The sequence below is a fragment of the Myripristis murdjan genome, chromosome 9 (assembly GCF_902150065.1).
Source record: "Myripristis murdjan chromosome 9, fMyrMur1.1, whole genome shotgun sequence".
Taxonomy (NCBI): domain Eukaryota; kingdom Metazoa; phylum Chordata; class Actinopteri; order Holocentriformes; family Holocentridae; genus Myripristis; species Myripristis murdjan.
Genome location: NC_043988.1, coordinates 20011739 through 20025768, shown reverse-complemented (window position 1 = coordinate 20025768; position 14030 = coordinate 20011739). Strand labels below are relative to the sequence as shown.

At 41.2% G+C, this 14030-nt stretch overlaps 2 protein-coding genes across 2 annotated transcripts in view; both read left to right on the top strand.

The window, feature by feature from the left end:
- Nucleotides 1-7970, top strand: part of pdlim5a (PDZ and LIM domain 5a) — a 103188-nt gene extending 95218 nt beyond the window's left edge. The window contains exon 14 of the transcript XR_003928749.1: nucleotides 7947-7970. The gene's annotated coding sequence lies outside the window, so the exon portion shown is untranslated. The remainder of the gene's footprint in view (nucleotides 1-7946) is intronic.
- bmpr1ba (bone morphogenetic protein receptor, type IBa) overlaps nucleotides 1-14030 on the top strand; it is an 88890-nt gene that overhangs the window by 5842 nt on the left and 69018 nt on the right. The gene's annotated exons all lie outside the window — the stretch shown is intronic.

Genomic DNA, 14030 nt, shown 5'->3' with positions numbered 1-14030 from the left:
TGATCAGTTTAAAAATAAAATTTGTTTATTTACATTGTACAATGAAGACCAGACAGTGCTCACATTTTCATACTCACATCATATATTTCCTTTGAGTTAATAACTGTTGAGGAAGTTCCAGAGAAGAGGCTGCTCCCCTGTTTCTTTAGTTGAATGCAGAGTTTTAATTATTTAGGGATTCTGCCAAACACTAAATTGGCTGCATACAGTTGTATTCCTGTTCAAAGCGCTGCATCAAGTGTGTTCTTATTCTTTTAAGAATATGAATTTACTGAGTGAAGTGGCCCAGTATACACATCTCCTCAGCTCTGTGTTCTCATGCCACTATACCACTGAACGCATTATCTCGTCACTTGAGAGTTTAAAACAGACTGGATATAGACTCTAAGAGAGCACTTAACTATAATGAGTCTGACAGCCACAGATAAGTCTGTCTTTGTGTGTAGTATATGACACACCCACTGTAACTATACACATTATTCTTATTCCTTTTTCAATGACTAATTATACAGTACCCATCTCATTGCTGCTATAGGCTGTCACTGCAAACAGTAATTTACTCTTAGTTTCGCAAGACCTGAATAAATTTGTTTAATAAATCTATTTAAGGTACGTTGGTGCAGGGCAGGATCTGTGGAGGCCAGATAGGATCAGGCAGGAAATTTGCCTATTGGGTTGAATGCAGCTGCTGCAGGTGACTGATGAGGAAGATACTGATAGAAGCTTTGCCAGTTTCCACCCTGAGGTAGGTGTGTATAAGTGTGTGTGTGTGTCTATGTGTGTGACAGACACAAAGAGTGCTTACAGTTTGTGCCATGTGCCGTGCATGCACTGTGTGCATTTAAGCATGTGTTGTGTCTGTGAACTCTTTGTCTACATAACTAAGCCCTTTTCCATTACATTGTATTGGCTCTATTTTCTTCGGCTCTGCCCACTTTTTTGGTTTTCCATTAGGCAAAGGTTCTGGATAGTATCTGGTACTGGATACTACCATCGAGGTTCCAAGTGAGCTGAGCAGATGCTAAATGGTGAGGTTAAACGCTGCAGAGCATTGATTGGTCAAAGAGAACGTGAACAGCGAAACCCTGTCGGTCAGTGCTTACAACCATGAAATACAAAAAGCAAGACTTGAAACTTGTGTCATACAGTAGTTGATAAGTGATGCATGTAAAAAAATCAGCAAATCTCTTTGTTTCACTGATATTATTCATGTGAAGTAGCCATTTTGAGTTTGTTGATTTTTTTTTTCTTTTAATAAAACATGCATTTGGACCTCTGGAGAGAAGGGAGGAAATACTAGTCAACATGCCCACAGGCGACTGGTGGGACTTCACTGTGAGAACGTCCTACTACAGTGGAAAACAAAATCCTGAAAAGTAATTGTTACAAAAGCAAGAACAACTGATACTATGTGATGGAAAAGTGCCATGTGTTCATACTTCTGTGTTGCTTTTACCTGCTTTGCAAAAGCGATGCCGCAGAACAATAAAATTTCTGTATTTGTCAACCTGTATGTGTTTGTATGCACCTGAAGCAAGGGCATGTATCATAATGTGTTTGTGAGTTGAATTTGCATGCATGTTTATAATAGAGAAGGAGAGTGTGTCAAAGAAATGTGTTTCTATGTGCTTTAGAGATAGTACTTATTAATGAATGCATGCATGTTTACAGTATGTCTGCTGTATGCGAGCATCTGTCTGGGTGCATGTTTGTGTTTGTCAATCATCTTCTTGTAGAGCCAGTTCATCCCGTCACACTGTCTCCTCATCCCGCTCTCCAGCACTGTAACTCCCCTGCTTGCCCTCAGGGTGGACATTCAAACACAAAGACGCCTCCTTATGTCATTATGGAGTTATTCTCTTGTAGTGCTCTGTAATTTGCCCAGGTCGCGCAGTTCAGCCACTCCCTCCCCTCCTTTTTCCCCTTTGAGTCATGTGATAAAGACTTGCCATCAGCACCTTTTGAAACAATACATGAAATGTTCCAGTCCTCTACTTTTTGGACGACAACCCGGAAACCCAAAGGTAGATGACAGGAAAATTAGATTGTGTCGTCAAATTACTATGAAGAGCTTGGTAGCTACAGCAAAATTATTCGTTATTCATCTAAGTACTGCAGTGAGGGCGTGTACATCTGTAGTGTAAAAGCAGGCTAAATTCTGATTTATTAGCCCAACTAATAGCCTACATATTCAGTTTAAGTTGGTTGTCCCACAGGGCAGATATTTAAACACATCAGGCAGCCAGCTTCTGAGCTCATGATTTGGCTATTCTCTCCCACTGCTCTCTAATTCACACAGGTCACCGAGCTCAGCCACTCCTTTGCACTTCTATTCTCTCTCTCTCTCTCTCTCTTTCTATATATATATATATTTTTTTTTTATCAGAAATCAGAAACTTTTACAGTATTGAGTGGAAAATGCTGGAGTTGTTCAAGTCAGTCATTCTCGAATATTTCTTGTTGTTTTTTGGCACTCATTCAGTTATCCCTCATAGCGTATATATATTGTAATGACTAAATAAATAAAGACCAGTTCGGGTCCAGTATATTATACATAAAAGGCATTGGTGCCGACCCTCCTTGCTGACACCCAGATCACAAACATGAACAGGTTGAGCTAAGAGCGTGTAGTTTTGCTTTGAACTGGCGGACTGTTCTTCATTCGGTAGACCACAGAACCAGTTCTCAGTTCAGTTACTCTTGTGTTTGGTTTGGCTCGTTCTTCACCGTCGTAATCACCGGGCCTTTAGTTTACTCTGAAAGGGAAAAAAGGGGGAGAAATGATGGAGAGATGAGTGGAGGAATTAGAGAAAAGAGAGGAGTGAGCAGAGAGAGATAATCATCTGGATCCACTTTGGGGCAATTTCATTCCCCTTACCCTCCAAACCCAAGACCCCCCATTTCTATGGTGCCTCCTTTGAGCTGCCATCACATCAGTGGCGGGAGAAATATTTGCTTCCAAGGAACCCAAGAGGAAGTGTCATCATTACACATCAAGATGTGCCTCCACCTCTGCCTGTAGGTCTGGTCTAGACATACACTCACTGCTCCAAGTTTTTATTAGGCCCTCACTTGTTGAAAGGGTTGCCTGGCTATCCCTTTTCATGTGGAATTTTAATAAAATGTGGAAAGACCGGGTAACCTATGCTGTGTCATCGCTGATACTGCTATGTAGTTTACCTCAAAATATGGACAGAGTGAGTGAGCAAGAGAGAAAGAGAGAGAGAAATTACTTCAAGCTGTGCTCTTGCCAGTTATTAATTTGCCAAGAATGTCTGTGAGGTTAGAGGTCAGACCGAGTGATGGAAAACCCCGACTTCCTGTTTTAAGAGATGGACTGCATAAAATTGGAGCATGATGGATCGTGGGCTGTTTTGCATTGTGTTGCCGGTGTCAACATGTCAGTAGCTTGTATTTGCAGTGCAGTCTAGCTCACTTGGCGCTGCCATGCATTTTATGTGACCAAACCTGTGCATTCAGCCATCTCCTGAGTTCACCAGGTATATCAGGTAGACTCACAGATAGGGCAGATGAACAGACAAGCGGGCAATCAGTAAAACAACCAGACAGACAACCTGGAGAGAATGTTACTGGCTGAGGGCAGTGTAACTGTAGAGTTCAAGGTCTTATCTGTCCCGCTCTTTGGTATGTTGTGCTTGAAACTTTGGTTACACTTTATTTTAAGCCCTCTATTTTAACAATGAATTCATTATTTTTTAGATAGCATTGGTTGGCATTCTCTCCAAAACTGTAAATTCACCGTTTAAAGGTTCACTGTAAGTGAAAAGTCACAGAGGGGTGATTCAAACGAGGACATTTGGACTCAGCACATCATTTCCTCATGGGGTCTATGTTTTTTTTTGCCAGTTTAGTCTCAAGGGTCCTCACTTAAATCAACTCTCAGAAATTGTACATAGTGTACCTTAAAAAGTGTTTATAGTTATTAATGATATCCTTTTGTGTGCTTTCCACAGTGTTATTAGAAGGCATGTGTTCATACACTAAATGCTTCACTGAGGGGTTTAAAATAAAGTGTATTCTCACCCACATACTTAATACTGTAGCCTTTCTCTCTGTCTGTTCTTCTGTTAGTCCTGAAACTGTATGTTATAAACATAACACACACACACACACACACACACACACACACACACACACACACACTCACTTTGATTAGGAATGATAAATGGGTTTCCTTAATTTGTGTAGATGGGCATTTCAGAAAGGGGGGGCATAATGTGTGTAATCAACCTCAGAGGACACTGTGTGTTATTGTCACCTACTCACTTTCTCTCGCTATGGCTTCATTATGGCCTCATGACTGGCACTTATAGCATTATGTTTCTCAGAAAAGACATTCAGAGAGAAGGAGCCAGTGCAGTGCTACAACTGCAATGCTTTCTTGTCACACCAGCCTGCATCCACCCGCTGAAATTGTGTCCACATTGTCTGTGCAGGCACCACCTTCCCATGAGACATAAATTCATGAAAGGCTCGTCGATGTGTTTTACGAAGTCATTATTCCTGAGGAAAATTGAATCTTGTTCCTGAGATATTGAATCTGATGCATGTGAAATCAAATCTCTTGGGGGCCTGTTTCTTCACTTACATGTCTGATGTATTTATAGATATCCAGTTTACAGGGCAATTACAGTGTGAAGCAGGCCTCTGGGAGTTGTTGTACTGTGCACTGTGAAACACTGTGTGCTTATTGAATTAGCTAATTCATGGCCACAGTATTGAATGTATCCGTTGTCCATAGGTTTGCCACAGACATCTGCCTGTGAATTTTGCTGTATGGCCTGTATCATCAACTTCAGGGATGATCAGTGGAGGGAAAGAGTAAACCAAAGACAAGCCAAAAGCTGAATCGATAAGGAGACGGACAGAGAAGAGAAGGCAAAAGTGAGAGAAATGTAAATGATGATGATGATGATAGTGAGAGAGACTGTGGAGAAGGCAATAGATGATATTGACTGTAGTTTATTTTTTCTTTACATGAATCAATAGAAACAAAAATGAATTGCAGAAGAGAGATCAAGTCGCAGGAAACAGATTGAGAAGGAGAAATAGATTATGAAGGATGAGATTCACAAATGTCATTGATCACATCATGCCAGATAGGACTCTAGCAGAAAGGATGTTGTAGTCTAGATTTAATTACATGATATTAAGAGCCCGGCACTGACCAGATGCCCGACTCTGAAACAGCTCTGCCCAGATCAGAGAGACAGAGAGATGCAGGGAGACAAAAAGAAAAAGCTGTAGAGAAACAGAGACCAGAACAGACCAGATGTCCCAAACAGGCCCCTGTAGAATCTCAGCCAAACACCATCAAGCAGATGACTATATATTATTTCAGCATCACACACACATATGCGCCGCATGAGTGCTGCATTACCACCACACATGACCTGGCACAGGAGGTGATGCCACATCGAGGTCAAAGATCATTTACAGTTCTATATGGATATTTTTTTCCCCTGTGAGAAGGGATTCTCTTGTAAACAGAGCCTTGATAAATTCAGTTTTGCTCGCTTGACACATGCTTTTTCTGTCACACTACCTTGTTTGCTTTCCTGAGACGTTCTTTGTACACACACAAACACACACACACACGTGTTCACACACGCAAACACGCACTCGCTTAACCTGTAACATATGAATGTGCTTCAAGTATTGCAGGGTTCACATACAGACAGAGACACATGTGCATGTACACTTAATGCATACAAACACACACACACACACACACACACACACACACACACATACAAACTCAGACACACAGAGCACAGCACATGGTAGCCAGTTTTATATTCATGTGATATGCTGGGAGCAGTGTTTTAACAAGCCAAAACCCCTGAACCTTGTCCACTCCGCTTCCTGTTTAAAAAAAAAAAAAAAAAAAAAAAAAAAAAATCATCCCATCAGCCACCCTACCACTCCCTGTACCCTGGGGAAATTGCATGTACGCTTTATGTTTTCAGGCATCTAAGTATATATTTTGTTTGACACCAGTTCTACAGTAAGCAGTGCAGAGGGGCATAAATCAGAAATGGAATAACAGAGCTGATAGATTTTGGAGCCAAAATCAAACATGGTGACACATGGTGAGGCACCAGGAGAACACTTAACCTCCTCCAGGGCAGTTTTTACATGCACACACACAGACGGTGAGTCAACATTCACATCACCATCACTGTAAGTAACGCCTGTAATGACAAAGAGAACACCATCATAAACAAATGGACCATCATATACTGGTAAATCTATAAGTGTATAGTGCTGATGATACAATTTATTTTGCTTTCGGTATACCTTTTCGGAGTGTGTAAGGTGGGATGATGTCAAAAATTATGCAAACCTTGGCTTTGTAGACTTGAAAAAAAAAATTGGATAATGTGGAATAGAAAAAAATCATTGGCATCCAGGTAAAAATAAGGCTGTTTTCACTTACTTCCCGTTTTACCTTCTGCAAAGTTGACATTTTGGAGATAGAAGTGTTTCACCCAACAGCGGTGATATGCTCCATTCAGCAGTACAGGACGTCTGCATTATATGGCAAACAGCTGTTTTGACAGAGACTCATTTTGCTGTGCATAATGCATTGTTATTTCTATTTGAGAGAGAAAAGGCCACAGCTACTACCAGAAATAACAGAGGATACATTCAGGGTAAAGACATGATAGATGATACATGCGATAGCTCCTACTATGAATCACTGTGAAGCTGCCAGCTAGCTCAGCGCTATCAGAGCTGAGGCAGACAGAGATCAGTGCGCTTGCTTGCTAGCTCAGTGTGTAGGATTCTGTTGTGTATCTGTCTTCCTTAACATTCCATTACCCCAGAGCAAAAGGATTATGATATATGGATGTAAGAGGATTAATAATAATGATAAAAATCCAGTGTGTTTGCTTCTGCGTGTGTCTGCATGTGCGCGTGTGTGTGTTAACACTCCTCAGAGGCATCTGCTGCAGGTTTGAGGCACATGTTCCTGGATTAAGGAATTAGCTATAACAAATAACTACACACACACACACACACACACACACACACACATACACAGGCATGCTTTCCTGCGTTTTTTTTTTTTTTTTTGCTGCATACAAGTCACCACATCACACCCTACACTTACATTCCAGATTGCCATGCTCATCAACACATGCGCCTTCAATACTCACATCTTGCCAGCTGCATCTGAAGTGTCTATTCTTCTCTTCTCTTCTCTTCTCTTCTCCTCCTCTTTATTGTCTTCCATACCACAAGCATTTTTCTTTGTTCTTCTATGTTCTGTGTTCTCCATACTACTACTCCATACTGTAAAGAACACAATAAAGGCCCTACAGCCTTTCAGTGGACGCCAAATGAACTTGCTTCTGTTCTGTCCTGTTCTGTTCTCTTCTGTGCAGTGTGATCTTATATCCTGTCCCTATTGAACCTCAGTATGGGGTTGTGTTAAAGAAAAGGCATTTAAGGAAAAGATGAAAGTTGCTTCGAGGTTGGGGTTAGATTAGTCAAGATAAGGTAATAAGACAGAGAAAGACAAGTCGTCAGTGCCTCCCTTTCTTGGAAAAAGGAAACACAATAAAGAACACTGAGCTTTCCAGTGTTGCCCCTGGGTTCAGGTTCTAGCTAATCAACGGTGCACACAGCCGTGACTGTTCTGTTCCAGGGGACTGGAGAGAGAGAGGGGGGCAGGATGAGGGTCCTGCATAAGGCTGGAAGGAGGGAGGGAGTGTGTAAGGTGGGATGATTGAGCGGCGTATGTGTTTGTGTGTGTATGTACGTGTGTGTGTGTGTGTGTGTGTGTGAGGTTGAGGAAGTTGATTCTGTGTGTAGATGAACAAATTATGTCAGTGGTACCAAGTCACTTAATAGTGGAGAGTGAAGTGAGTTGTGTTTCTGAGGCTGTGCTATAATCACTATCAGATGTCTGGGTGGAGGAGAGAGAGAGAGAAAGAGAGAGACTTTGTGTATGGGTATGTGTGTGTATGAGTGAAAAAAGAAGGTATAGTACACTTACAGTATATCACACCCAAAAATGCACTCGCTCACTCTACTTGGCTTTATAACCCTTGTGATTGCTTTCAGTCAGCTTTTGAGAAAACCCTTTTGGTCATGAGGTGACATGTGAAGCATGTCCTCACTGTAAAAGAATAGGTTTTCTTAAAACTTACATTTTCAGAGCCACAATCCACACCAGCTGATAAGGTAAGGCCAGCATGATCATGTTTTATGTCCTGATATTTCATAGCATAGCATGTTGAATCAATCGGATACCAGTTTAATTTTTTGAGTACTGCTGCCCAGTTGTGTAATTTTGTTGCATTTGGTTGTAAGCTTTTTCTAAATCTACTTTGAGGCTGAAAGTCTCTCCGTGTCATAAGCACGGAAATGAGGGAAATATGATCACAATACCACAATTTGATGTCTCGAACGGTAGAAAGCCATTCATAACTTCAGACCTAATTGGTGTCTCCATTCTGAATTTAGAAACGTGTGGGTGGCATGTTGACTTTTGCTGCATATAAAGGTGTGTTGCAGCAATTGAGTATGCAGGCTCTACTTGTATTCAGCGTGCTCCAAGGCCACGTCCTAATCATTGTCAGATGGTGAACAGAGCCCTTGCGTCTGGAGCCATTTACGAGGCCTGCGGCTGACTGGAGGGGGGAAAAGGGAAAAAAAAAAATCCACCCAACGAGGCTATCCTTTGTTGTCTGAGAACGTGTGAGAGGGAAAATAAGGAGCAAATGATGGGGAATTAGTGGTCGGCCGACTTGTACGCAGACAGACTTTTTTATGACATGATAATATTGTTATGTTATTGCTCTAACTCTTGAAATTATGTTTGAATCTGTTGTATTTTGCTGTAAGAAAAAATAGTAAAACACTTGCTGTAATTAGCTACAGTTTAGGTGCTCGTGCCTTACCATGGTATGGTGGCTGGCTTACTTAGTGACCAACTTGAGTTCACAGTTGGCTCTCATGCAGTGGGAATGTTTTTCTTTGCCAAAGCGGTTACTGCTTGAAAATTGTTGTAATCTTGCCTTGCCAGGGAATTGACTGAGTTACATTTTGTTGTTTGACAGCTTGTCATTTCACAAACCCGCAAAAAAATCACCCTGAAGTCAGGCGCAAGCTCATAAACCTATGGAACAGCCCCCTTGATCAAATGTGATATTAATTTTTAACATTTAATAAGTCCAGACAAATGCGAGGGCTCCGTTAGGTGAACTTAAGCGCAACGGTGGTAGGTGACGGATGTCAAATAAAATAAAAATAGAATATCCAACAGGCAGCTGCTAAAACAATGACTGCTTTACAAGACATATTAATACAGTCTAAAATATGCACACTGTGGAGAGAACATGGCAACATTTCCATGCTCTTTACACTCATTGCTAAATCACAAATATGGCAGTGTATAAGACTTGTTAGGGATATATATGTTGGGATAGTTTTGTGTATGATGTTGTTGTTGTTGTTCTTCTTCTTCTGAAAGGTTGACATCACTGTGCAGTACTGCTACCCATATTCTCTGTGATACATATGATTTATTTGGGCTTTTGCTAATGGGCAAGTTTTCGCATGGTTAAATGGGAAACCGTCCATGTTGTTTTGTTAGGACATGACCTTACCTCTGACATGCAAACCAGCAGAGCTGAACTTCCTATATACTCGCTGTAATGAAGTAATAATAGGCTGTGTGAGCCATGCCACAGTCGGGCTTTGTGAGGGTAACATGGCATGGAATCAGAAATGTTCCTGGCACCTTCGAAAACAAAGAAAACACTGATACTTCATCAAATGATTCCACTGTATGGTTTGGATCTACCGCTTTGACCCATCTAAGACTTCTTTTCCCTTGATGGAGTTTGCTACGCTGAAATGTCTAGTTATTCTTTGCATCGCCGTTGGCAGGGATCCATCAGTGTCATGCAGGCCTGCAGAGCTGAACTTACTCCTTACCCTCTGTGCAAATGTATTTAATTAAGTAATGAAAACTTGCTTGAGCTGTGCCATAGTCAAGCCCTCTGCTGCAGGAAATTGGAGGATAATCTGGAGGCTGTGGACGTTCTTTGTTGCCACAGGGCATTCTGGAGGTGAAGTGGGTCCTGTTCAAGATTGGTTTTCATCCTGTGCGAATTACTTTTGCATGTTTCTGCCCTTACTGTGCCCTTCTGCTTCCCTCTCTATCTGCTACTCTGCTGCTTGTCTGAATGTCACTCTGTCTGGCTTTCTTATAAAGTCTCCACCCATCCCAGTCCTGCTGTTCCCCCAGCGATCTTTAATTCCGACCATCCGTCATGCTTTCTTTCGCCAAATTTCCATTTTGCTGCCCTTTGTCACTAATTGATATGACACAGTAGTTATTCGTCTCATACTCAAATCATGAAAGCTTTTAAATTTGCTGGTATTGAGCAGATCTTTCCCAGGAAAAAAAAATATTTAGCAAGTAAGAGGTTAATGCAATTTGAAATTTACGTCACTTGCAAAAGCAGTTTCCAAGAAAAAAGACATAGGAACAACAGTCGGCAAAATATACCTATCAACACTAGAAGAGCAAAATATATATTTTTAGAACAATAAAACACAAGAACAAAATAAATAAAATAGAATATGGGGGAGAAAAACTTTCTTTAAAGCTTAGCATAAACTATATGTAGAATGAAATGTATCTAAAATATCTATAGAAATGTATTAATATAGAGACTAGATATATAATCATGATTAATAATTTATACAATAATTGGCATGTGGCAGATTATTTGTTTGTTTATTCATTCATTCATTCATTCACTCATTCATTCATTCAGATTACTATTTTAAAAATGCTGTAAATGTAGCATTGAATTTTGTGTTTGGACCTTTGGCAGACCATAACACTGGCCCTGCAGATCCTTTGACAGTGCTGAAGTGGACGGTCTCAGTGCACTCTAAACTGAGGGACATTTTAACTTTTAAGAACTGTAACTCTCAGAAACGCTGTGTTCACCTTTATGAATAGTTGTGGGTTGTGGAGTCCAGTGTGTGCAGTGGGAGAAAAGGGTTTGTTTATATTTAAGTGTCAGTTGCACCCGTGTGCTGGCAAGGCAGATGCTGGTATATTCAGTTCTGTTATTGCTGCTGGTGGCTTAGACTTTGGCTGCTGTAGTCACCTTTTCAACTGTTTTGTTTTTGGACCTTATATTTAAGAACATCGAAAGTCTCCCTCTCTCTCCGTCTCTCTCTGTCTCTCTGTCCGTCTCTTTCTGTCTCTCTGTCTCTCTCTCCGCTCCTGCTTTCTGCATTCTTGGGGATTTAGTCAGAGTGGGGTGCAGGTAGGGTAAGTTCAGGGTAGTGGATGTTATGAAACAGCGATCAGTGGTCCTTCTGTATAGAAGCGAGTGAGGCTCTCTGCAGCAGCAATGCAGCACCATGTATGTTTTGAAACTGAAGAGGCGCTCTTTAAAATGTTTACAGTTGTTCATCACAGAGATCAGTCCTAAATTAAATTTTGCAATTTTCAAAACACTTCAAATAAACATTTTCAGGTCACTGAGGTAATGTGGAGGGACTTGAGAGTGGTTTGAAACTGAATGGTGGCCAACATGATCTTGTAAAATATGAAAATCAAATTTATGTTCGCTAAACTTTTCACATACTCCGCATCCAGCTACTGATGTAATGTTGGCTATGAAATGTTTCCATTTTGAGAACGCAGAACCCAGCTTGAACTTGCTTGGGCGAAGTTCAGCTGCAAATTGAATTTTCAATTGGAAAACCTTTCACTTTCTCACTGATTTGAGACACGAGAGCATAGTTCCCCAGATTTACTCAGTTACAGTAGGAGCATGTGACTTCACCAAAGGCCTGCTTCACTGTGGTTTCGAGTTCCTGTGTGTTTGTTGTTTTTGTGGTCTGGACTTAGGTGTAACAAAAGAAGAAGAGGGAAAAGAAAGAGGAGCAGAGGTGTCAGGTTAATTGACACGCAGGATAATTGATAGATAAATATGAACCCTGGCTCATTTAACTTTACAGGACACCCACTTTAGATCCTAAAAAGTCAAAGCATGCCTTTATTCATTCAGTGAAAACTGTTCTAATGAAACAATTTACTGACTCTTGTTGTGTGGCAGTCTGTTGGCGATGTGTCTGTTTTTCCATGCTCGTTCAACCTGTTCAACTAAGGCGAGTTGACAATTCAACCTTAGAGGAACAAGGTGAAAAAAAAAAAAAAAGTTCCAGAGTGAGCAAGCGGAAAAGATGTGGTAACCTGGCAGGTAAATAGTTTTTTTTTTTTTTTTTTTTTTTCATATTTTAATTCTCCAGGTAGAGAAGGTACATATTGAGGGGGTCTACAGAGCCAGTAATGAGTCATATCCTTTAAACTGCTGTGTTCCATCCCAGACACCTCCTAAAGTTCACACTGCCATGACACATGCACGCACACACATGCATACACACAGACACACAGACACACACACACACACACACACACACACACACACTGCTCTACCCTGTTCATGACTACATACAGTACTTCACACCTCTGGGGGTGTTTTCTGGGGAAACACACCACATTAGCCAAACATTCACCAGCAGCACCAACATCAGCGTGTCAGTCAAAGCAAACGGAGCCAGTGTTTGGGGACAGGTGCAGCCAGTAGGGGTGGTCTGCAGCTGCCGGGACTTTGACTGACGTGTCGGAAGATACAGATCGGGAGGACGCAGTTCTGAGTTAGTCTTTTTCTCAGACTCTTTTTAGACAGCACAGTAAACATGAATGATTTGTTCAGTTGTGTGTCAGAGGTCTCATTCAGAAGCTTCTCAGCATAAAGACATTAGAGAAAACAGTATTATTTAAAGGAGCAGTTCACCCAAAATACAGTCCATCTTCCTTCTCTCCAATACAATGGGGCTTGATGGGTATTCATTTGTGGAGCTCGACCCATCAAAAAACAAGCAGAGATGAGATCATTTCTTGGCCAGTAAGCCTATAGCCCATTAAGACAGGTAGACAGTTGCTTAAAAGCTCAAATATTTTGACAGTTATTTGATAGATCTGATTTTCCTGCCTTTAAAAAGCTGCATTTTGGACTTTTTTTTTTTTTTTTTTTTACAGATCTTTCCATTTGAGGTTATGTACGTTATGACACAGTGAGTGAGGGGGACGTGGAGGGCACACTGCGGGCTGGTGGCAGGCTGTGTGTTACGGTCAAGAGTGGGTGTGGTGCAAAATCATGCAGGAGCAGTTGGGCGAGGTCTTCAAATAACAGACCCACACAGGCCTCTATCAGGACATCAGGATAGGTGGATTGCACAAGGGCTAAGTGGGCTAAGTTGTGTGTAGGGTGAACTGTTCCTTGAAATGTAAACATCAAATGAAAATAAACTAAAACGTTCATGTTTCACCAGTACATTTATGCTGGGCAAGAGGGTGTGAGTGATATCAAACAGATTCAAGTTGAAGGGTGAGAGTTCAGATGAGGTCAGAAAAGATGCAGAATACAGTTGCCTGGATTTTTATTGGAGCTGGCAGAGGTTTGCTCAGGGGAATTAAAGCTCCCTGTGTTGTGGTGCTGGCGTCGATAATGGCATTGTCTCATAAAAAAAGCCCAAGGAATGTTTTTCATTAAAGGAAAAAAGATGTTCATCCTTGATAGTGTGTTCCACTTCACATAACTCTTTGTGAATTGTGAATTAAATTGTGTGTGTGTGTGTGTTTGTGTGCGTGTGGTGTAATATTAGTTTGACATGCAAGTTAAATGAAGCTTGTCCTATCCTGTGTGTAAGAGCTGTTTTCTACTCAGATAAAACATGCCTCCTTGTTAGGAATGATTAAAGTGTCGTTTCGACTCTCTGCCCCAGTGTTCCCTCTCTCTCTCTCTCTCTCTCTCTCTCTCTCTCTCTCTCTCTCTCTCTCTCACTCACTCACTCACTCCCTGTTTTTCTCCATTTTTTTTTTTTTTTGCAAACTCAGGCTTGACCTTGAAGATTTTCTGACTTTGTTCATGTCTGTACTTATCGTGTAGGGATATCATTGC